General features: G+C 45.8%; 1 long non-coding RNA gene across 1 annotated transcript in view; it reads right to left on the bottom strand.

Moving 5' to 3' along the window:
• LOC146348793 (uncharacterized) overlaps positions 1–17,813 on the bottom strand; it is a 46,969-nt gene extending 29,156 nt beyond the window's left edge. The window contains exon 1 of the long non-coding RNA XR_014790712.1: positions 17,614–17,813. This is a non-coding gene — a long non-coding RNA (uncharacterized LOC146348793). The remainder of the gene's footprint in view (positions 1–17,613) is intronic.
• Positions 17,814–24,846: the final 7,033 nt, after the last annotated feature.

The following is a 24,846-nucleotide window of genomic DNA, read 5'->3' as shown; positions in this document are numbered from 1 at the left end:
GTCACAACTGCATCATCTATTATGAGGGACCTCGCCCTGGAGTAAAAGCCCAGTGTAGATGGGGCCCAGCTCTCCTGTTAAACTCAAATAATATAAACTAAACTCTGCTTCCCAGAACACTTTTGTGATGCTGCCTCTCTTCGATCAAATCCCTCTTCAAAACCCACACTTGGCACAAGCTCTTAGTCCTCATCCCCCATGGAAATTAATCCTAAGTATATGTATAACTGAACCCTTATTCATCCACTGCTTATCCTCTTCTTGACCTCTCCCACCCTCTGTTGCCTGAGCCTCCCTTGTGTCGTATTTTAGATTGTAAGCTCCTCAGAGGAGGGACATTTCTTGTTGTCGTTCTGTAAAGCACTCTGCACACTGATGATATAATAATACTGATGGTGATGACTGGCCAGTAAAAGTTTGCCAGATCTAGTCATCACAAAGTTGGATATAATCATCATCACCACTCTTTCTAATAGCAAACTCTGGTGGTGTGGGCCAACAGAGATGGAGTTAAAACGGGCCCACTGAGAAACAAGAGGGAAGTATCTGCATGCTCAGGGAACAGTGTGCAAAAATTTTAGAACACTTTAGGAAAAAGACCCTAAGGGGGAAACCCTGCCCCCGAACAAACAAGCAAAATGAAGACTGAGCATGCTTAGTAGTCACCAAATGTTGAGTATCAGTTGGAAAAGAGAAAACTGGTAGGGTGGGAATAGAATGCCCTTACTTGGAGGGAATCGCTGGCTTGGACTCTAAGCAGGAGCAATCCTGTTAGGAAGAGGGATATGCTGCAACATTTTGTTGTAGGTCCCAACTGTGATTGATGATGTTGATATAGTCCACAGACAGATACAATGAATAAGATAGCATTTATTAGTCCAAAATTTTCAAGTGTGAGTCTTGACAATCTTAACTCTACTAGGGGCATCTCTACACCAGCCTAAAATCTTGCATTTAAAACGGGGCTTTCTGCTTCTGTTTTAAATGCAGGATCACAACAACTCCCTTTTTCACGTGCTTCCTTTCCCCCCTCTCCTTCTCCCCGTATCTGAGTCTTCCATTATCTTTCATTGATCCCGCTCCTCTTCTTGCCACTTTAACTCTTTTCATGGAGGAAACTGAAATGGAACACAACGGGGTAATTTGATAGCTCATTATCTGTGATCTATTTAGAAACAGAACAAAGGGCGTTTAGTGCAGGAGAGGTCACAGCGTCATGTAAAGAGCCCGCAAACTTCCGTGAAGGAGCAATCTCAATCACAGGATAAAAGCTCAGTGTGAAGGAGCCCTAGATCCCCAATAGGACCATTATTTTATAGATTTATACCCCAGCTTTTAGGATAAAAAATGGGGGTTGGACTTGATGGCCTTGTAGGCCCCTTCCAACCCTACTATTCTATGATAAGTCCTTACATGACTAGCTTCCAGGCAGCAACATGCAACTTCCAAACTAAAACTTGGCTACTGCTGTGTGTACTTTCTTGGACCATTAAATTGTCTTTGAAATAAAATGTAAACTTGGGATCAGCTTTAATCTTTTCCCTTTCCCAGAAAAGAGGTCTGTGACATTTAAAACTTGAAAGCCCTATACGAACAAAAGCTGATTCAATAACACATTACCTTGACTATGTCTTCTCCAATGTGCTGGAACCGATTTAGCAAAAAACAACCCACCCAAATGCTGTCTGCTGTCTTGCCCACAAAAACTTGTCCTTGTATATAAAAGGCAGATGACAAACTCCTCTCTCTGCCCAGCAACACATATCCTGTGCAGGAAAAGAGTTGTACTTGTCAACCTCTCTTCTGTCTCCAGCTGGGTTCCATCCTGTCAAGAGGAGCTGCCAGGCTGGAAATCACAACAATGTTTTGGCTCCAGAAAGAAATAGAAAGATCAACAGAGGACATGGGTTCCCAGTTCCCCAAGACTGGCAACAGGATCTTTTAGGCGTGCCTGGCTGTTTGCTGTCCTAGATAGCCACCTAGTGGTAGAGCTGACACAGCGTGTTCTTCTGTGTAACCTTACTGAGAGAGTTCAGCCAAAGCCTTCTGGCTCAAACCAGAGTGATGGAATAGTATCGCATCCATTTTGGTTCTCCAGCACCATGGATCAAGTACACACCATTGACCATTGCTTGGAGAGGGGGTGACCATGCAGCATTTGACTTTGGGCTGATCTACATTCTACAGTCACCACAAGGATCCCATCAAAAATGACAACCCTGTGGTGAGTTGTTCACACACACACAAACACACACATCATAACACTTGCACAAGCTCTTACCATATGATGATGCGGCAGCAGTATCTTTGCCCCACCAGCAGCTACTTGCGGGGATAATGTACCATGTTGATGCTATGTCACATAGTAAGACCTTGTAATGTTGTGGCTAGCATCATGGTGTGTTTGTGTGCGCGCGCGCGCGCGTGCACAGGAGTGCGTGTGCAGATAATAATTAAACAAAATAAATGCTTAGCATTTATATAGCATTTTGCTTAATGTATCAGAATACTAAGCTGCCTTGCTGGATTGTTGTGAGGATTACTGAGATAAAGAAGGTAGAGTGCGATAAGAGAGGGGTGGGCAACTTGCATCCCTCCAGATGTTCTGCCCTACAACTCCAATCAGCCCAAGCCAACATAGCCAAGGGGAAGGGGTGGTGGGAGTTATAGGTGAAAACATCTAGAGGGACAGAAGTTGCCCACCCCTCTCTTATAGAAATGCTATGCAATTCGGATTATCCTCACTCCACGCACACCCCACGTGCACACATGAAGCGTGTGCAGCAATGGGTGCATATTCAGCAGCAGCAGCTACCACTTTGAAAGAATGGCCCAATTGGCACAAGACGATCACGGGACGTAGCCATTCAAGTAGACCTCTGGGGCTACATTATGAAACCTGTTCCAGCGCTCAGCAGAACCCCTTAAAGCCTGTAACTCCACTGTACGAACTCCAGCTTCCAATCAAATCCCATTGTGACTGGCATTAAGGGATTAGTTTATCCTTGCAGCCCACACTCCAGCTGGCTTCTCGTTTGCTTAGTCAGACAGAACATGGCTCCCTGCTCACAACCCCTGTGCTGCCGGATGGGCAGAGGTCCCCATTGGAGTATGAGGCTCCTGTAGCTCCTTTCTCGGGAACCAGCAGGTACGCCTGGAACATGAACGGCTATGATTTGCTTCAGGAAACATCAGGTACTGGGTACTAGGACTTTGATTTTGACCATCAACCTGTTTGGGGAGGAAAAAGGTATTCTTGTTTTCAAGTTTCGCCCAAGTTCAATCACGTGAATTGAACAAGCGGCTGCCTTACACCTAACCGAAGTGGAGGGTGAAGCCACTAAAAGCTGCCTGCGTCTGAAATGTCAAAGTAAAATCTTTTGCATAGATAAATATGCATTGAGTTTCAAATGAGTGCTCCATCTCCATAAATAACATTCACCCAGGCACCCAGATATTTATGAGAGAGGCTCAAAGGAACGTTTAATGGCATGTGTGGGGGGGGAAATGCCCTCAGCAGTTCCCCCTGAAGGCCCCCCTCTACAAAAAAGGAGAGTTCGGCACCCAATCTCAGTGGTTTTGAAAACATATTAACCACTTTAAGTTTCTTGAAGAAAAAGCCACACATGATGCTCTTGTGAGGATAAGCACTTTGGGTTTTTCAACCTGATTAGCCAGGAAGTTTTCTGTGCTAGTTTATTGTCCGCTAATTTCTGGGCAAACAATCTCTGAAGTCAACATATCACAATAATCCCATGCTTGGCCTTCAGATTCTTCCAAATGTTTAAGGTTCCTGGAACTGTGGAGAAGCAACTCTTCATTCCATCCCTCCTCTATCCTTCAGAACCCCCCACACACACACACACACACACACCCCTCCATGAAACAAGCGTCCTATCCTTGTCCTAAAGTTATTAAGCTACTGTTGCTTCTCATGGATGCTGCTGAATTCTCAACCTTTAGCAAGTTTCCATTAAAGATGAGGGGGCGCATGTGAGTAGAACCAATTAGACATCTATTAAGCCACATTCCCATGGCAACTATCTGTGCTCTAGGCCAGGGCTTTCGTGCAAAGCTGCTGAGAGGATTGATGGGTCTCCAGGACAACTATGCCTTCCCCACCCACACATCCCAAATTTTGAAACGCAGTACTAAAGCCTAACCCCCACCCCCCACACCAATGTTGATATCTGACTGATTGAACAGCACCCCTTTGTCCATGACCTAATCTCATGTCATATCTCCCATTGATCTCTCCCTGCCCTTCAATGGCTTTGCTATAATGCACAATCCAAACTGCAAGAAACATCCCTAGATAAATCAGTTAGTATTTTTCTGCTGAAATCCAGGATTCATAACTTTCATGTTCATACCATGAATCTGACTATGGAGACAACACAGCTCATGCTACCTCCAGTATCAGCGGCAGTTTGCCTATGTACACCTGTTGCTGGGGAACATGGGTGGGAGAGCACTGTTGTACTCATGTCCTGCTTGTCGGTTTCCTGTGGGCAGCTGCTTGGCCACTGTGTGAACAGAATGCTGTTCACAGGTGGACCCTAGGTCTGATCCAGCATGGCTCTTCTTCTGTTCTAGTCCAGTAAGTGCCTTCCATACCTATGGAATATGAGGATTTGATTCATTGTTAGCATACCATCTTCAGAAGAAGCCATGTTCTGACATGTCCTTAGGGTGGATCTACACATTTAGAATAATTATGTGGTATAGCTCTGTTTGGATTGTGCCACTTCAGGCTGCACATTTAAATGCTCTCTTGTGTTACAGTTCATTAAGGAAAAGTTTCCTGCGCTTAGTAAACTAACACATCAGGGGAAAATATTCTAACCTAACCTGATCATGTGCTAGTATCTGATGTACGAGCTTCTTTGATGTACAGGAAGGAAATACTTGATGTACAGAGAGGAAGCATTCAGAAATAGGCAGCTCACTACTTGCAAGCTGAAGTGGTACAGTCCCAGCAGGGGCATTCCATGCTATTAATGTATTGTGTAGATCATATCCTGGAGTGGACAACCCCTAGATTATTTCATTCTCTCTCTTTTTCTTATAATTACAATATTTTAGGTCCTCACGCAACCTAAACTGAAATCTTGACCCCCTTTTCACTGTTATAGCATAGTCTTGCACTGAGTTACAGGGCCACAAAGTATATGGCAAACCTTGATTTCCTTCTTGTAATATGGTGATAGGACTAGTAACAGAAGTAACATAGTGTAATGGATGACCCAACAGTTGGGGGATAACTTTGACCAGAAGGTAATGGGATCACTCCAAAGAGTGATCCCATCCAAGTCCTGCCTGGTCCCGGCCCTGGCCCTGCATAGATTCTGGATCAGATGGGTTCAGGTTCCTTTGGGATGGGAAGGCCACAGATGGTTATTCTATTCTTATCATTCTCCTCTTTAAAAATCTCTGATTTTTTGCTTTGGAATGGCCAAATGTTATGTAGGTTCTAAATGTCAAGAAGTTGTTTCAGATGTGATTTCAGTAAGTTGCCCTTTTTCTTTTCTTCTTTCCTGCAACCTTCCTGAACAATGCAGGGAGGAAGGGTTTCTTTTTTTTACTTCGTGCTTCTGACCCAACCTTAATTCCAACCCCACCCATGGTACTATATGCTATTACAACCAGGGCCAACCAACCCTCCTGCCATTTTCCTCCCTCTCCTCCTCAGCTGACACCCTCAACATTCCATGGCTCAGTTGCCCTCAACATACCATAGATCCTGGAAGGCACTGAGCATGGGTCCTTGTCAGGCCAGGGTTGGGGTGGGGGCAGTGGGTTAAAATTTATTTTTTGTTTAATTCACAAACCAATATACTTTGGCATATGTGGGGGCTTCCCTGAGTATGCAGAAACCACTACCCTATTTTGAGCTGGCCATATTTCATCTCCAAATTGAATGGCACTCAACTACCTGTGTTCAGTATTATTAGATGGACGATACACAAAACGAAGGGATTCTTTATAGGAAAGCAGTATGTAACACCTGCAGAACATGAGGGTGCACTCTACAAACATTTCCTTTTTATACCAGTTAATTGTCATGATGCTTCCATCTTCTGGTAACTGTAATTTGGTAAAGATGCTGTGAATTCTGATAGAGATTCCTAGCTGTCTCCACAGTAGTATAGTTCTCAGGGTTTTTTCTATCAAAAATAGAATTTAGACAGCATGCATAAAATGGGAAAGGAAAGGTTCCTCCTGTGCAAGCACCGGGTCATCGCTGACCCCTAGAGGGACGCTGCTTGCACTGGCGTTTTCATGGCAGACTATAGCGGGGTGGTTTGCCATTGCCTTCCCCAGTCCTGACCACCTTTCCCCCAGCAAGCTGGGCACTCATTGTACCGACCTTGGAAGGATGGAAGGCTGAGTCGACCTGAGCCAGCTACCCGAGACACTGGGATCGAACTCAGTTCGTGGGAAGAGTTTCAGTTGCAGTACTGCCGCCTACCACTCTGCACCACACGAGGCTCTAAATGAGAAAACGTGGCCTATATTCACTTTACTCTGTTGATTTGTCAGATTCTCGGCATCTCACAGACACAATTCAGGAGGATGGATCTTTCTGCGCTAATTATGAAGCAGTTGCAGAAACGGAAGGGTCAGGAGAGGCAGCAACTGGGTTGGGATGGCACAGAGAGATAATTTGGAAGTGAAAAGGGATGTCTCTTCCATAATCTGCAATGGAACTTGAGTGTGCTGAAATAAGGACTATCTGGTATTACATATAAAGCTGTCATAGAATAAATACACCACTCCAAAATCTGTTTTCGATAGGGAGCAGTATACAAATATGCTTTTGAACTGTGGTGCTGGAGGAAAATTCTGAGAGTGCCTTAGACTGCAAGAAGATCAAACCAGGCCATACTCCAGGAAATAAAGCCAGACTGCTGACTTGAGGGAAGGATATTAAAGGCAAAACTGAAGTACTTTGGCCACATCATGAGAAGACAGGACACCCTGGAGAAGATGCTGATGCTAGGGAAAGTGGAAGGCAAAAGGAAGAGGGGCCGAGCAAGGGCAAGGTGGATGGATGATATTCTGGAGGTGATGTGGGGGAGCTGGGGGTGGCGACGGCTGACAGGAAGCTCTGGCGTGGGCTGGTCCATGAAGTCACGAGGAGTCGGAAGCGACTGAATGAATAAACAACAAATACATACATACATACATACATACATACATATAATAACAAGGGAAACATATGTTCTCCCATTGAATTAAGGCCAAACTACATGTTACCTTAAATGCATGTCCTCTGCTGCCCCCTGCAATCATCTCCCAGTAACACGTTTAGAGCGATCACATTCTGTGATATCATTGCGTTCAGCATTTCTCTGCCTGCTGCAAGCAGCAGCCAGTGTAATGGAGTCGGGGTCGGGGGGAGAAACAGTGAGCATGATGAGGTCACTTTACATGTCTCCTTTAACTAAACTTCACCAAGACATGAAGGGAGGAGATGTGGATCAGCAACCGCCATGTATTTAAGGGAGCATGTAGTTTAGCCATCAGTATCTCTTCCTAAGTCATGAAAACAACTTAAATCTCTCGAAGCATACCAGACACAACCAAGACAGAGATCATACTCTAGCAGAGAGTTAGCTAAGTGTTTAAGCATATTTCTATCAATGGATTTAAGTGCTACTAACTCTTTGTTGAGCAGGAAGAAATGGAGGAGAGAGGGGGCAATAACCTCTCCTGAAGGAAAGCTGGGGTAAAATAGAGCATTGCCTCCACTGGTCCCCAGTGCTGAGATGCAACACAAGGGGTGGGTCACAAAAACACTGACCGGGAGGTGGTGCGTCGGCACTCTGCCTGTGTCAGGCCTTGGCCTTGCAGCTGAGGGGGGCAGTTCCATCACAAGCAAACAAGGATCTGGCAAGCCAGAGGCAGCTGACTTAGTCAAAGACAGCAAGGTAAACTAATGAGACAAATTCCTCAGACTGAGAAGCTGGCTTGGATCTGAGGGGTTTCTAAGTCTGGGTACTTCTCGTTTGGTCTGTGTGGTCAGCTGACTGTATTTAGGCTGGAGCCTGCTCAGGGTTTTAAGACTCCCTGAGGAGGCTGTTCTCTCCGTACCACTGCCATCAGAGGTACATTTGGTGGGGACATGAGAGAGAGCCTTGTCAGTGGCCGCTTCCAGGCTCAAGAACTCCCCGACGAGGGAGGCTTGCTCGATGGGCCACCTCATTGTTGTCCTTCCGCCAGCAGGCAAATACATTTTTATTCAGGCTGGTCTTTGGCATATAAGCTGGTCTGCTGCTGAAGAGGTTTGCAATTGGTTGGTGCTGTTTATTTCTTTGATTGTTGTGTTTTTTATTTAATTGTCTTTATGTTATATTTAAATTAAGATTTTGTTTTTAAACTGGATGTTATTATTAGCCCCCTTGAGCTCTATATTTGGGTGGAAAGGCAGGATATAAACAAAATAAATAGACGCAGCTGAAAGGGCCTGAATGATCTTCTTGGTTTGCCGAGGAATCAGAGCACAGGATGTAAGGCACTGAAGACTTGTTGCTGGAGGCCTCAGTTTGAGACCCTCCTTAGTGCCTTACAGCTGGTTACATCCTGATACTAATTCGAAGGGCCAAGAAGAGCTTGCATCTCCTTTCCCCTTTGGACACTTCTCTGTGACAACCCACCTAAAGTACTTCATCTATGCAGAATGCATTACAAGGCCAGGTTTAGCAGCCATGTGCGTGAAGATATGAATAACTTAAAACAAAACCTTCACAATATAGGAGGGACGCACAGAGATTGTGTGTTATTCATCATTAACCCCATCACAAACAATATCCAGTAGATGTTTATGACTTTCGTGCAAATAGGGTGGCCATTAACTACATCACCAAAAAAGAGGAAATGCATCACAAAAAAAGAACAAAAGAGGACACAGATTTGCATAAAACGTGCATATAGAGAGAGATGAACATTTTGAAGTAAAAACTATAATTTAAATAGAATATACTATATATATATATATATGTATATATATATTCCCCACAGTGGGGAAGATTGTGACCAGGTAACCTATGTGCCTGCTCAGTCTGCTGTCCAGGCACGAACTGTGGATGGGCAACTTCAAAGCCCCTGGGCCCACCCTGCCTTTGGTTATCTTTAAACTGGATTTGGATTGGACAGCACTTCCAACTGAGGACACCTTCAAATAGAGGACTGTTCTCTGTAAAGTAGTACACATGACTAACTTGCGAGCAAATAGGTACTTGAAAAACATTACGGGTGTTGGCTGTTGGCCCTTGGCCAACTGATACACCCACCACATTGCTTTCTGAGTATTTGCGGACATGGGCTGCAGTGAAATCCTGTGCATAACACAGCATTCACAGGCTCATCAAGGACGGGAAGTTGTCAAATGCGGCGCGTTCAGATGTGTTTGCCATGGTTACTACATTCCCAATGGGTGTGTTAAGAGGCCCTCGCTCTGATTCACTGCCTACAGTTGCTGGATGCAGCGTAAGACAGGACTTGTATAATGAGTACACAGAAGGGAAAACTTCTGCAGGTGCAGCTTTTCCTGCCATGGTGGGAAGGAAGCTGTACTTAATGACATGTAACTTTATGGAAAACATTTACACAGCAGCCCTATCTGAGCTCTTCAGCAGCCGTTCTGCTGAATGGCTCTAGGGGCCGTTCTGATACTGCTCAAGTGGTGAGGGAGATGCCACACCATGACTCCTTCCCACACTGCTTAAGTAACATCTAAGCCGCAGACCACGTGAGAGAAGTCTACAACGCATCTCTTCCTTATGGCAATGGTGGCTCAGTTTTTGGAGGGGTGACACCAGTGGCAGAAAGGGCATCTCCCACATGGACTCCTCCCACACAGTCCAGAGCTTCTGATGTCAAACCAACTGCACAGGAAGGAGTTGTGCTGCTGCCTTAGCTCTCATGGTCCTGAGTAGTTTCCTAATGGCCAGCATAGTGCTCGCAGGCATCAGTGTGACCCTAGACATGTTTCTTGGTGCCCATCAAGGTGCTCTACCCCCACACCACCACTCTTGTTTTTAATTAACACATTTTCTTACCAGCAGCTGGGATTGCTATGAAATAGGTTTCTGTTGGTGCTGAAAACTGTGGATTCAAAGGAGTTATTTAGCATGTTGGGGCTCAGACCTCAACTCTGCTTTGCACTTAGTCTTTTGGGCTGGTTACTTGTTCTTTGCCATGCCTCCCACAGCAGCCATTTTGCGGTGTTGCCCAGGACAGTTTCTCAAATGGCCAAATGTGCCCCATGGCCCCAAAAGGTTGCCTATTCCTAGTATAATTCATGCTAAAAATCCACCGCACTCACATGGGCAGGGTGGGGGTGGGGATACACTGGAGATCTCAGGGCATTTTTGTATGATGTTTCCGCTTCCTTCTTTTAAAACAGGCTCTTAACTGCCAGATCTCTTTAAATACAAGCTAAGTTCATGCCCCACCAACCAGTCCCCCCTCCCATCCCCCAATTAACTTACCCAATATCATCCACCCTCAGCATGTTTTCATGAAACCAGCTTTGGGACACCAGTTCTGAGAGTTAATCATTGCATTGTTTATCAGTTGATGATTGATTTATAAAGGTTCATGGCTTCAGCTTGCCACCATGATCCAATTTGTTGAAATGCTTAGTTGACTTAAATGATGCCATTTATGGTTATAATATAATGTAATTATTTTATGACAGAACAGGGCGTTAACTAAGGGTGCTTGCTGGGAGAATCAAATAGCAAAAAAGTAATAACGTTTTTCTGTTAAGTCTCTCATTCATTAAGACAGACCTAGCAATTTATGATTGCTTGGATTTCGTGCAAATTGTTTGGATAGCTCTTTCTAATCTCAGTGATTCGTAAAAAGAGTGAACAGATCTTAATCTAAACCCTGTAGATCTAAACTTTGAAAGATTTTTTTTTAAATGCGTAAATAAAGAAGTTCACAAAATATGTCAGTGCTGTAGCAGGAGGGGCCATTTTTAGTACAGTAAGTACACACTTGTTATCTATTCTTACTCATTTTGGTTAATGATAGTTAACTCCCCCAGGCTCCCTTCAGGTCTGGACTAGCAATTTCAGAGAGCTCTGATTCATATTTGCATTTAGGAATAAGCAAATCTGTCAGTTTCACTTTCTTGCACATTTGGATTTTTTAAATCTCAAGTTCTTTCTCTCCCGAATATGGAGAACTAAGCAGCTTTGGGCAAATTCTTCTGAAAGGTGAACTGAACTGAAATTCTCACCCATCTACACCAGCCAGATTCAACAGGTACAGCTATTCAAGGACTATGATGTACTTGCCTGCCATATGGCTGTTAAAGATTAGGACCCTGTCAGAAAAAAGAGGTGGCAATTCAGCACTCACATGGTTGAATATACAGGGATTCAAACCCAAACCTTTAAGAACCGTGCACCCAAAACCCTGGGCCTAGATGGACAGATCTGTCAGTTTCAGTTTCTCCCACATTTGATTTGTTTTTTTTAAATCTCGAGTTCTTTTTGCCTCGAATATGGAGAACTAAGCAGACTTGGGTAAATTCCTATCAAACCCGAAACAAAATTTGTACCTATCCTCAGTTTCTTTGGCCCTTTTACAGGTGCATTGCAATTAGGGATGGACAAGCTGCCCTGGTTCTGGTCAGATTTGGACTGGAAATAAACCAAGCTATTTCCCTAAAACTAAGAAACAGCTAGAGTGTATAATTTTGAATTTGTTTTTACAAAAAAATCTCCCTTTTATCATGTTTTCCCCTTGTTAAAGAATTCCCTTGAAACACATTGAGAGCTTTATAGACCTGTACAGCTGTTTTTTGTTTTGTTTTTCTGTCTTCAGTGTTTTTTCCTATGACTGTATTTAATCTTCCCGTTTTGCGGCCTAACCCGCTCTATATCTGCCCACCTTCATGGGCCCCCAAACTCCTTCTCCTTATGACTCCCCCCCACTCCCCGCCAATCCCTTGCCTCTCCTTTGTTCACCACAACATTCTTTCTGGAGGATAGGGCAAGAGGGGAATTCTTATTTGGCTCAGATTAAAAATAGGAATTTAGGTGTTGTAATGCTTGACATCCGAGCCTGGGAATACAAATTTTGGTGACAAAACTCACTCAGTCTACCTTGAGTGCCATTTTTTGGTAGAAAGGTAGGGTGTAAATCAAATACATAAAGAAAGAAATAATTAGTTGCAATCAGCCTACGGTATGTTTCAATTTTCCAGTCAGAAAAAAACCAAGAATATTCCTTAGTTGTTTGCCTTCATGGTGGAGTGTTTACATTTTAGAAGCTCTTGTAATTGAGCAAATGGTTTGCCATATCAGAATCTTGAAACTGAGCATTAGGAAGCCATTTGTGATACAGTGTCAAAAAGCAGTCAAAGAGTTATCCATTTGTAATATGATTTGTGGTTCATCTTATTGCCTGTGTCTCTCAGGGCTGACATTTCCCTTTCTCACTTTCCATTCTGGGGTGGCACTTGTTGATTACCGAGCCTTTGAAGAGCTCCATCTCTCTCTAAGAGATGTCCATTTTGATTCCCATTCACAGTTTGCTTCTGGTAGGAACTGCAACTAGATATTTTCCGTATGTCATGTTAAGATACAGTTGGACAACTTCAAGAGGGCAACCCTAGGTGGAAGCCATGATAGTCAATTAGGTCTGAAACTGATTTGAGTTTTTAATGCCATTGTACCTCTTCAAGAAACAATGCTAAGGCCGCTGTGGTAGCAATGGCGCTTTCTTGGTCACCCTCTGTAAGGGATACATGGCAAACATCACATCCATGAAGTGATGTAAACAAGAACCTCCTAGAAATAATTAGTCTAGACAGCCAAGGCTAGATCAGCAGATAATTCGCAGGAACTCAACACTGGAACAAACAACTCTGTCAGACCATAGTGACCAGTCATATGACATAAAGGTGGTGTGGCAGGGGGGGAATATGCTATGACACAAGGAATCAGTTCTCCACTTCCAAATTCACTATGCTAGCCAAAAGCTATTTCATTTTCTGGACATGGTCTCTCTCTTTACCACAACCTCATTTGCACATACATGAAGGAGCTTGGTGACTTTTAAACTAGTTCAACCAACAGCCTTTTTGCCATGTTGTTGCTGCAATGTTAGGCAGCATAACATTGATGTGACAGCTGTTGTAGCCTAGTAGCAAAGAGTCTGAGCAATGAATCAGGAAGTCCCCGATTAGAATCTCACCTCTGCCATGAATTCAGTAGGGGACCCTAGGCAAGCCACTCCCTCTCTGCCTCAGCCCCCCACCCCACCCCCCACACCCATACAATTGCCATATGGGAGATTGTCTTACAGGCTTGTTGAACAGATTAGAGCTAGATAATGCTGGTGAAGTGCTTTGAACATTTGAAATGTTAAGTATAATTAAAGGTAAAGGTAAAGGTGTCCCCAACCAGTCGTGTCCGACTCTAGGGTGCGGTACTCATCCCCGTTTCTAAGCCGAAGAGCCAGCGCTGTCTGAAGACGCTTCCGTGGTCATGTGGCCGGCATGACTGAACACCAAGGTGCACGGAACACTGTTACCTTTCCCGCTGAGGCAGTACCTATTTATCTACTTGCAATTTCTTGCTTTCGAACTGCTAGGTTGGCAGGAGCTAGGACTGAAGACAGGAGCTCACTCCATCACGCGGCACTCGGGTCTCGAACTGCTGTCCTGCCGACCTTCCGGTCTGCAGTTCAGCGTCTTAACCACTAAGCCACCGCAGCCCTTCTCACCTTTTTGAAAAGTAGGAAGTATAATTAATCACTTCCTACTTTTCAAAAAGGTGAGAAGTCCAGGGGGAATGTGCTACCAGATTTATTTTCTTCGTTCCAAGAGGCCATTAGAGATTTACCACAGCCTTATTCAGGCATTCTGTATCTGAGCATACTAAACACATGAGGCGGGGGAGCGCACTAGCCCAGTCATTGCTTCTGTCACCCTCTACTTATGGAGGGCAACTTTTTGAAGAGGAGCACCTCTTATATCTGGGGGGGGGGAGCTCTCCATGCGATCTGGAATGCAGGAAATTCAGCGTTCAACATTGTGAGGCACGCCCCGACAGATACAGGAGGCCATCCTCTTCCGAAAGTCGCCCTCCATAAGTAGAGGGCAATGAAAGTGACAATGGACAGGGATGGGCCTAGCACGCCCTCCCTCCTCACATGCTTAGTAAGTTTGGATGTAGAATGCCTGAATAGGGCTCATGTCTTTGTAATATTTGTTTATTTATATATAGAAAAGCAGAGCACTCTGGGAACAAGCAGACTGCTGAAGAACAAGCAGCACAAAGGTTAATTTTGCATCCGATTTCCAGACAGGAACAGCATGGACCCCCAACAGCACCCCACGCCAACTTTAGCCCAGGATAGGTGTCACGTTCCCAAGGCTGAAGAGAAGTTTCAGGATATTAAGAATCATTAAAGCCCCTTTGTTACATTTCTGAGACCCCTGCATGTCATTGAAGTACTGAAATGCTTCTTTCTGAATGAGCCCGGCCCTCCAGAACTACAGACAATGGGTGGGGTTGCAAGTAGGGCTGTGCACCGCATTGGCCTGAAGCCTGAGTCAAAGCGAGCTGCTTCGGGTCACTTTGAGCCCCTTCCGAGGCAAAGCGGAGGGGGCACGAAGCAACCTGGAGCAGGTCAGGGGCTCTCTGAAGTACTCAGTGCGCCTCAGAGCTTCAGCACCCCCAGCCCAGCCATGCCAGTGCCTCCAGGTCCTTACCTGAGCTGCCCACCTCTGCCGCTGCCACCTCTGCTGCCTCCTTCTCTGTTGCCACTGCCTCCGCTGCTTTCATCGCTGCTGTTGCCACTGCTGACTCTACCACCGCTGCCACCACCTTCTCCGCTGCCGCCACTTTCCCCTCCTCCTCCTCCATCGTCATCGCCACTGCCAGTTCCTGAGGCCTGGATGCACGCCAGCTCATATTGTAGGGAGTTGCCATTTTTAAAATGGAAGTTGCCATTGTTAAAATGGAAGTTGCCATTTTAAAAATGGTGACTCCCTACAATAAGAGGCAGCGCATGTCCAGGCCTCAGGAGCTGGCGGCAGCGATGGAGGAGGAGGCAGCAGCAAGGTTTAAGGAACTGGGCATTTGCTCAGGGACATCAAGGGGGGACCCGAAGCAGGGTTTGGCCATCTGAATCCCACTTTGGGCTCGGGGCCAAGTCAGGTTGGACCCCCCCCCCCGAATCAGCCCGAGCTGTGTTGGGCCCACCTCCGAAGCCATGAAGCAGCTTCCGAGTCAGATCGGGTGGTCCCTGCACAGCCCTAGCTGCAAGATCATGGAGGGCAAATAAGCCATGGAGGCTTATTTGTCCTCCCCTCACAAGCCCTCTAATTAGTAAAATTACCCTCACTGGGTGCTCATTGTCTTGACATCCAAACCGGACGATGGTGGCTGGCTGGGGTAGTTTACAAACCACCCTGAAGCCCATGGTTTGTTCTAGGTTTGTAAACCACCCCAGCCATCCACCTTCTCTGGTTTGGACGTCAAGACAATAAGCATCCGGCGAGGGTAATTGTGCTAATTAGGCAGCTTACGACCTACATGCAAGGAGGGAAAATAAGCCACTGTGGCCTATTTTCCTTCCATGATCATGCGAACCAGGTCAATGCCTTCCTGGTATTCCTCAAATACTGATGATGATATCATCACATAGCTATAGTGATGGTGCTGAGGCCTGTTGACGAAACCACTGGGGGAGGGGGGCATGCGGATTGGGTGGGATCAACTGTCCTTGTGTTATTCTCCTGACTTTCTGGGCCAGCTCTGACCAGTGATTTCTTGACCTCTCCATTGACCGTGGCTGTGTGAGTCAAGTATAATTTTCTGTTTGTATACATCTTCAGACACTCGTTGTTAGAGCTCCTGTCAAAGTGGCTCTTCTGATCTGTTGGTGAGACTAGATGACTAAGGATTTTCCACAAATCTCCAGCAACCAACTAATGTCTCATTCATCAGAAGTGCTTGTACACTTAAGAGAAAGATATCCTAAGTGAGTGTCTGCTTCTATTTGCCAGGTGACCTAGCATCCAAAGAGAGAGTGGAAAACTCTGTGCAATCTCAAAGTTGCCAGCTTTCTAAAAAAAATCCTGAGTCTTTAACAACTGCATGGCAAGCATGACATGTATGAGATGAAGCTTTTTCTGAGCTGAGGATGCAGTGAAAGGAACACTTTACCTGCTGGCTTCCTGCTTGTCAGGCAGCTGTTAAAGGCACAAGAGCCCCGCTAGATTAAAAAGAAAAGGAAAAAAAGTTGGTTACGTGGCTTGAATTGTATGAGGATGGTCTAAAACTGTGCACGGATTACATCACTTTTTTGGCCTCTTTTATTCTGGGCATAGTTTTTGTACCAGATTCCTAAATTCTTGGCTCAGGTTATTTAATGTTAACTCAGAAAGTTCAGGAAACATCCTAGGGGAAATGTGAGTGTGCAGATTCTTCCTGCACCTGTAGTGGCACCTGGAAGTCTGTCATGGAGATTGCACAGCCTGTGCTGGCCTCACAGGGGCTCCTGTTTGCTATACAAAGGGCCAGGAACCAGTGCAAGTTGAAGCCTCCATGCGTCTAGAGCAGCCTTCCCCAACCTGGTGCCAATCAGATGTTTTGGACTTCAACTCCCATCACCCCCAGCCAGCATGGCCAATGGTCAGGAGTGCTGGGAGTTGTAGACCCACACATCTGGAGGGCACCAGGTTGGGGAAGGCTGGTCTAGACACACTGAAGCTTCAGCCTGGTCTCGACAGCCAGGTCTGTGCACCAGTTGCATACCTGGCCCCTTTCTGAGCTGCAATGTGGATGTACCCCTGACACCTATTCCTACCACATTTTTTGTCCAGTTGGCTAGTAATCCATAAATGCTGTGCAGCTTTCTGATTCAGCTGAATTCCACAGGGGTGCTTATTAACACATGGGCAGGGGGGCTGTTCTGGAACCGTTTAAGACATGAATCCAGGCAAAAGGCAAATGGGATTTGATGGTGTGGAAAGAAGATCCCTGTTTACTAAAGTCTGACAAAATACAAGGCTTTGGGGGCTTTTATCATCTCCATTTGGAAACAGCCAGAGAGCAAATATATACTCAGGTCATGGAAAAGGGGCAAGAACAAAATATTGACTTTAGAAGGGAGGGTGGGAATAATCATTCTTTCTTTTTTTAACTTAGGTACTTAGATTCAATGCAGGATCTTGCAGAAGGGCCAGACATTCTGCCTGATAGCACCTTGTGCCATTTCTTGCAGTTGTGAGCAAGTCATGCAGTAAACTATTCCCTGTTAATTTTTTAATGCAAGACAAACAGGGCAAGAAATGATTAGCGGCAAAAGTAAGTTTGAACTAGTCTGGATAGAATCAGAAAAGATGAGAGTGAGAAAAATGGCCTGGAGTTATCTGTTAACTACATCAAGTGCCTGCAATTGGAAGAGTTCCTTCTTCCTATCTCTTTGGCTTTTGGTACCCTGCCCCCTTTACATTGTTTTCCTTTTACAATCTTAAGCAGTGGCCCAAAATGACTATTTCAAGCACAATACTTCTTTTTCATCTCTCTCCTTTGAATAGAGACTTACAGGAACTGTAGGAGACAAGGATCTTCCTACCTGGTTTGTTACTGGTGATCAGAAGGCATCCTGTTCCCCAACTCCTGATGCCGAAGTCACAAAAATGGCCCCCAAATCCATACTTCCCAGGTGCACAGGCTGTACAGGTGAAAAAAGTTGGGTTTGCAGGTTTCCCATCAGCTCCAGGCACTGAATGTCAGAGAGCTGTGGGAAAGCATAACTAGGTAGTCACTTAGAATGGAGTTTGGTCAGTGGTCGGAGATCTATATTCTCAGATAGGTAGGACTTTGTCCACAAACTGGAATTTGAAATTTCAAAGGGGGGGGAGCAGAAGGGCCAGTTTCAGAGATGATTGTGCTGGCGTGATTCCCCTGGGACTTTAGTTCTTAACCTTGCAACTCTGGGCCATGCCCGAACAGGCTTACCTGCCTCATGGCCTGGTGAATGAAAGGCTGAATGGCCTCAGACAGACTGCTTTGGCACACATTCTGTGTACTTAATGCTGACAGCTGGGGCATTACTTGTCTCTGTAAGAGAAACTCCAAAGGATTTGAAATGAAAGAGAGGCCTCCTTCTAGAGGTGCGGGCTGTGGCTGGGGAGACTTGAGCCCCAGACTCGTCCCATGCAGCATCTTCTGGTGTCCAAGTCAGTGAATGAGCTCAGCCCAGAAGCAGCATCAGCTATGCCATCTGCATGGTGGTCCTTCCATTAGATAAGCCTTCCCCAACCTAGTGCCCTCCAGATGTGCTGGACAACAGCTCCCACCATTCCCAGCCAGCATCCTGCTTCCCACAGTGATCAACTGCATGCCTCCAGGAAGCTCACAGTGCAGGGTACAAAGGGATCCACCCTCTCCTGCTCTTGTTCCCTGGCTACTATTTGGAGAAAGTGGGCATCTGTACACCAGCCTAAAATCCTGCATCTTCTTGCTGCTTTTCCTCTTTTCATGGAGGGAACTCAAGCGGAACACAATGGGGTAATTTGATAGCTCATTATCTGTGATCTATTTAAAAATGGAACAAAGGGCATTTAGTGCAGGAGACACTCTGGAAGTTCATGGTGTCATGTAAAAAGCCCACAAACTTCTGAGAGAGAGAGCCATCTCAATCGCAGGATAAAAGGTCTGTGTGAAGAAGCCCAGTATATGGAAGTTCCATAGAGCCATCATGGCTAATAGCCATCGATGGACCTCTACTCCATGCATTTGTCTTCTTCCCTTTTAACACCATCTAAAATAGTGGCCACATTTTGTGACAGTGAATGGGCTGGTGATAGCCAGCACCAGCTTAGGTGGTTTTGAAACTGGCATTATGAAAGCAAGTGAAATGGTTTTTTCTTCTCCCCAGGATGCTTTCTGTTCTTCCGGTTGGGCTGTCATCATGCCAGGTCTTGTCCATTTAAAAAATATGTCCAGAAACTGCATGTTTTAATTTGAAGCTAACATTTCAGAAGGTTGAGGAGAGGACTGGGGGACAGAAAGAGTAGTCTAACTACTGAACCGTGAGCCTCTTTGGAGCTGTGTTCCTGTCTTGCATCTATCCGAATGCAAAAAACAACAACAGCCCCAAACCAAACAAACGCACTAGCAAACACAGACAAAGGAATCTCTCCCCACACTTACACATTCTCTAGAAATGTCTTCCTGTCTCATGGACATTTTGACTTCTGAGCATTTTTACCTAGTTCTTTGAAGACTGTGCACGCCTCCCTCTCTTGTTCTGAAGTGACATCTGCCTGCCACCCTTTTAAAGTTGAGAACAAAAGTATAGTTATTTCCCCCCAGCAAGTGAAAGATGCTCCCTTCCATAATATTGGGGCATGGAATCATGCTACTACCACTATGTCATGTGTAGCCATTGCTGAGCAATATTGACTGGAAAGGCAGTTAGGAGCTGGATTACAAATACTTGCAGTGGTACATCTGAGTCATCACCACTAGAGGCGAAAGGCTCTATGATCCATTGACAGTTTCCAGGTATTTAATCCTTCTGTTCCCCTTAAGAAACACTCCACCCCACTACCCTTCAGCATACACTGCTTTCGTTTGCTATTTGTAGCATCCTTAATCCTTCCGGAGCTCGTTCCCTCAGACCTTGTAGTGGGGGGAAGCTATTTTTTGCCTTACTTAGTGAGGAGTTTATTTGAACAAAGGCTCGTTTTGCTGAACAGAGCAAAACAGGCTGGAGGTTTACGATATTGTACTAGACACTATGGCAAATCCTGGACATATTTAACCTGATGTCTGTACACATTTATCTAATCATAGGGATCACTCTATCCAAGTCTGGATTGGGATGGAAGATCCCTCAGTGAGGCTGTTAAGGCTCTTTCTTCACCTCCCTGACCCTCTCATATTCCATTGTTTCTTTCTATCAAGCAAATGAATTATTGGCTCAGTGGAATCTTGGCTGAAGGGGAAACACTTGGCTGTGATCTTTCAAGGAGCAACCACAATACCTGTAAGGGGTTACATTCCAGATGCCTGCTCCATCTGCCCAGAAGAACAACATTGGCCCCATCTACATGGCACTGCTTTCACCCCCCACCCCATCACAACGGCACAGCAATGTGCTTCGAACTAGCATCCCCTGCGATACACTCACGATTTACTGCGCACTTCCCTAACAGACTCACCGTGACCTTTTCTTTTGCCATTACACTTGAATGCACAGCTGTGCAGTCCCGTGAGATGGGGGTGCAACACTTCATTGGCTGTTTTGTATTTTAGAGGTTCTGTTGTGTCTTTCACTCCCTCGTTTGTTAAAAATTGGTTGTTCTGTGCTCCTTCATTTCCGTGCCATCTGTTTGTCAGTTCCCCAGCCCGAGACTCTCTCAATGGTTCGCACTCACAAGTGTGAGTGGTACGTGCCTACCCATCGCTCCGAAATGGTGGCCAGAACGAAGTTGGCCCTCCCCCAAGACCCCCCCCTCCAGCCTTGGGCACTGGGTCCAAAAGCAACCATTGTGAAGGTATGAAGCTGCAAAAATGTGCGAAAGTGTGATTAAATAACTGAAAACGCCTTTGTCACTGCGCAGCTGTGAAGGGACAGGGGGAATAACGGGGCGTCACAGAGTGACATAAGCACTAAGCGCGCCTACAACGCACCCATGCAGAATGCAAAGTCGATTCAGGGAAGGGACAGATGGCCCGCAATCACAGGGAAACCCACAGCAACCCCCCCAAATCACAGCGAAATGGCACCTCAGAAATCCACATTTTCTGGGAGAAAACGACAGATGGCTGCGAAGTGGCGACTGCGTTATCTGTCCCGAGGGACCTCAACTCGCAGCAACCCGAGAGTAAAAGGCTCATGTAGATGGGGCCAGAGAGGCACAAGCCATGATTTGTGCAATCCTGGTGGTCCTATTTCAAGCCAACAGTGATTGCACCAATTACAGTGACCATGTGGGCTATATGGAACCTCTAGGTCTAGAAGCAGAGTTGTATGCCATTGAATAGCAGTTCCTGGGAAGCAACACTTACACCAGGAAAGACTGATTGCCTTCATTCCTATGACCTGGACAAGATGGGCCTTTGGGTTTCTCTATGCCTGGTTTTTGTGGCGCGGTCATCACTCCCCCTGTACGGATTTTTCCAGGCGCTTTACACGACGTCGTTGATATGTGGTCCTTCTCCCATGATTTCCTCTTGCATATCCTGTATTATTTCACAATGAGGAAGATGCTGTATTTTCCCTTGTCCCTCAATCGCACTGCGAGCACCTGCCTGTGTACTTCTCCCACAGCACAACAAAACACTTTGTGTGGGTGGATGCGGGGAGTGCAGTTATACTGACATCAGCACTGATGACGATGGCATGGGTGTGTCGCCTCGCCATGCCTGCACGCTTCTGCATTCATCATTTCTGTGAGGCAGAATGGCAGAGCTTTAGAACAGCCGAGCAGTAGAACAGCAGAATGGTAGAGTGGCATTACACTACTACCGCATGGCTGAGTCCGCTGTTTCTACCCACGCTGCTGTTCTGCCTGCCCACCAAAGTCATGGGCTGTCCTGCCAATCACAACCAGTGACCAATAAGCTGTGAGGGGAGGGAAAAGGGGAAGGTACCACAGAAGAAGTAGTGCGAGTAAACCTCCGTTTGTAATGGGTTGCCTCGCAGCAGCAGCAATTACCAGATATTCCACCCCGTGTGAAAAGATAAAAAGCATAGAGTCACAGAATAGTAGGGTTGGAAGGGGCCTATAAGACCATCGAGTCCAACCAATGCAGGAATCTAAGTCAGAGCATCCCTGACAGATGGCTGCCCAGCTTCAACTTGAATGCCTCCAGTGTGGGAGAGCCCACTACCTCCCTAGGCAATTGGTTCCATTGTTGTACTGCATTGTCGTACTCTTAGTCAGGAAGTTTTTCCTGATGTTCAGCCAGAGTCTGGCTTCCTGGAACTTGAGCCCATTATTCCGTGTCCTGCACTCTGAGATGATCAAGAAGAGATCCTGGCCTTCCTCTCTGGGACAACCTTTCAAGTACTTGAAGAGTGCTATCATATCTCCCCTCAGTCTTCTCTTCTCAAGGCGAAACATCCCCAGTTCTTTCAGTCTCTCCTCATAGGGCTTTGTTTCCAGTCCCCTGATCATCTTCCTTGCCGTCCTCTGAACCCTCTCCAGTTTGTCTGCATCCTTCTTAAAGTGTGGTGCCCAGAACACAGTACTCCAGAAGAGGCCTAACCAGTGTTGAGTAGAGGGGACCTAGTACTTCACGTGATTTGGAAGCTATACTTCTATTAATGCAGCCCAGAATAGCATTTGCCTTTTTGCAGCCACACCACATTGCTGGCTCATATTCAGCTTGTGATCGACAACAATCCCAAGATCCTTCTCGCTTGTAGTATTGTTGAGGCAAGTATCCCCCATCTTGTAACTGTGCATTTGGTTTCTTTTTCCTAGGTGCAGAACTTGGCATTTATCCCTGTTAAATGTCATTCTGTTGTTTTCTGCCCAGCACTCCAGCCTATCAAGATCACTTTGAATTCTATTTCTGTCTTCCAGGGTATTAGCTATCGTGCCCAATTTTGTGTCATCTGCAAATCTCATCAGCATTCCCTGCACCTCCTCCTCCAAGTCATTAATAAAAACAGTGAAGAGCACTGGGCCCAGGACTGAGCCCTGCAGTACCCTGCTCATTACCTCTCCCCAGTCTGAGAAGATCCCATTGATAAGCACTCTTTGAGTCCAATTCTGTAGCCAACTGTGGATCCACCTGATCATTGTTTCATCTAACCCACTTTGAGCTAGTTTGTTAATCAGAATATCATGAGGCACTTTGTCAAAAGCTTTGCTGATTATTATGTCCACAGCATATTATGTCCATAGCATTCCCACAGTCCACAAGGGAGATTACTTGATCAAAAAATGAGATCAGATTAGTCTGGCAGGATTTGTTCTTGCAGGATGTTGCGAGATAAAACGAGCCAGGGCATCTCTACACCAGCCTAAAATCCTGCATTTAAACAGGGCTTTCTGCTTCCGTTTTAAATGCAGGATCACAACAACTCCCTTTTTCATGTGCTTCCTTTCCCCCCACCCCCTTCCCCCTCCTTCTCCCCATATCTGAGTGTTCCATTCTCTTTCATTGATCTCGCTCCTCTTCTTACCACTTTTGCTCTTTTCACGGAGGAAACTGAAGCCGAACACAACAGGGTAATTTGATAGCTCATTATCTGTGATCTATTTGAAAATGGAACAAAGGGCATTTAGTGCAAGTGCAATCTCAATCACAGGATAAAAGCTCAGTGTGAAGGAGCCCCCAGTGTACAGATCCTGTGGTTGAACAGGAATTAGAAAATGCAGAACCATGATGGGATAAACCAGTCATGTAGAGAAGCCCTTTGTCTTGACCCAGCAAGGATCTTCTTCTTAGACAGCCCATATAGACAGGTTCATACGAATAGTGCATCCACACAGGCACTGCCTAGTTGCGAACACTCCTGAATAGGTTGAAAGGGACTAAAAAGATTAACACAAATGGCCATTGAAACATGTTGGTCTGTTTAAGATGGCCTGCATTCCAGGAGCCATTCAGTGTCATTCGTCTTAATATGTCCCCATTAGGTTGCTGGTAATTCTGCACCAGGCCCCTAAGTATGGCTGCTTGCATTAACCTATAGGACAGGGATGGGCAACCTGCAGACCTAGAGTCGCATGAGAGTAGGCCAAGGGCCACATGTTGCCTAATTTCATGTGGCCCACTTCCTTTTCTCTCTCTCTCCCTCTCTCTCCCTCTTCCTTCCCATGCAGGAGGCTGTCAGGGAAGGGATGGATTACTCTCAGCAGAGGTCTGAACTGATCACATGCGGAGGGCTTTTGACATTAGGCTGAGGGCCACATATCGCCCTCAGATTAATTTCAGCAGCCGTCTGCATGTCATCAGTTCAGACCTCTGCCAAGAGTGATCCGTCCCTTCCCTGGCAGCCCATTGGGTGGGAACTGGGAAGGAAGAGGAAGAGAGAGAAAAGGGAGTGGGGCAGAAAGAGAGAGAAAAGAGAGTGGCTGAAAGAGAAAGACAAAAGGGGTGACTCACCCACTTTTGGCTGTGGCCCTGCCCACTCCTGGCTTCAGCCCCACTGACCACTGACAGGTAGCCCTCAAAAGGTTACCCATGAGGAAATGTGGCCCTTGACAGAAAAAAAGGTTGTCCACCCTGCCACAGGAAATGCATGCAACAAACGTCACGGTGGTAGAGGCAGTTTGTGTGTGTGTGTTTGTGTCCGTGTATGTGTGAGGGAGGGAGGGAGGGAGGGGGAGAGAGAGAGAGAGAGAAAGTGTGTGCACAGTTTGTGTCTTTTTTGTGTGATTGTCATGGGCATTCTGATTTCAATGGATAGTCATTACAACCAGCTTAGTCTAGAACCATCTCTCCCCCCTGCCCCCTGGCCCATATCTGCATATACAGAAAGAGAGAGAGAGAGAAGTTGGATTCTGATTTAGTTTCACTTAGTTCCCAGTGAAATCAGTGTGACCTAAATCTTAAATAACTTGTCACATTGATTTCAATGGGCCCTAAGTGCAACTAAGTTAGTTTGAATCCAAGGCATCCAAGCCATGTATCATTATATATAGATTTACAAAAACTGTAGATAGTCCTGTTGTTCCATTAGGGAAAAAAAATCCAAAAACCACGATAGGTTATGGCATTTTCATTATGTGAGGAGCAGACCAGAATAATTAATTATTACTGACTTCTCAGTGCAATTCAACTGATGCAATTCAACCGAAAACAGCCAAGATGATACTCCCCTTGTACAAATCTATGG

Source organism: Heloderma suspectum, chromosome 4, assembly GCF_057233095.1.
Source record: "Heloderma suspectum isolate Gila_16-S chromosome 4, 16-S_ref, whole genome shotgun sequence".
NCBI classification, from domain to species: domain Eukaryota; kingdom Metazoa; phylum Chordata; class Lepidosauria; order Squamata; family Helodermatidae; genus Heloderma; species Heloderma suspectum.
Note: the sequence above shows the minus strand (reverse complement) of the source record. Positions and strands in the feature narration are given on the sequence as shown.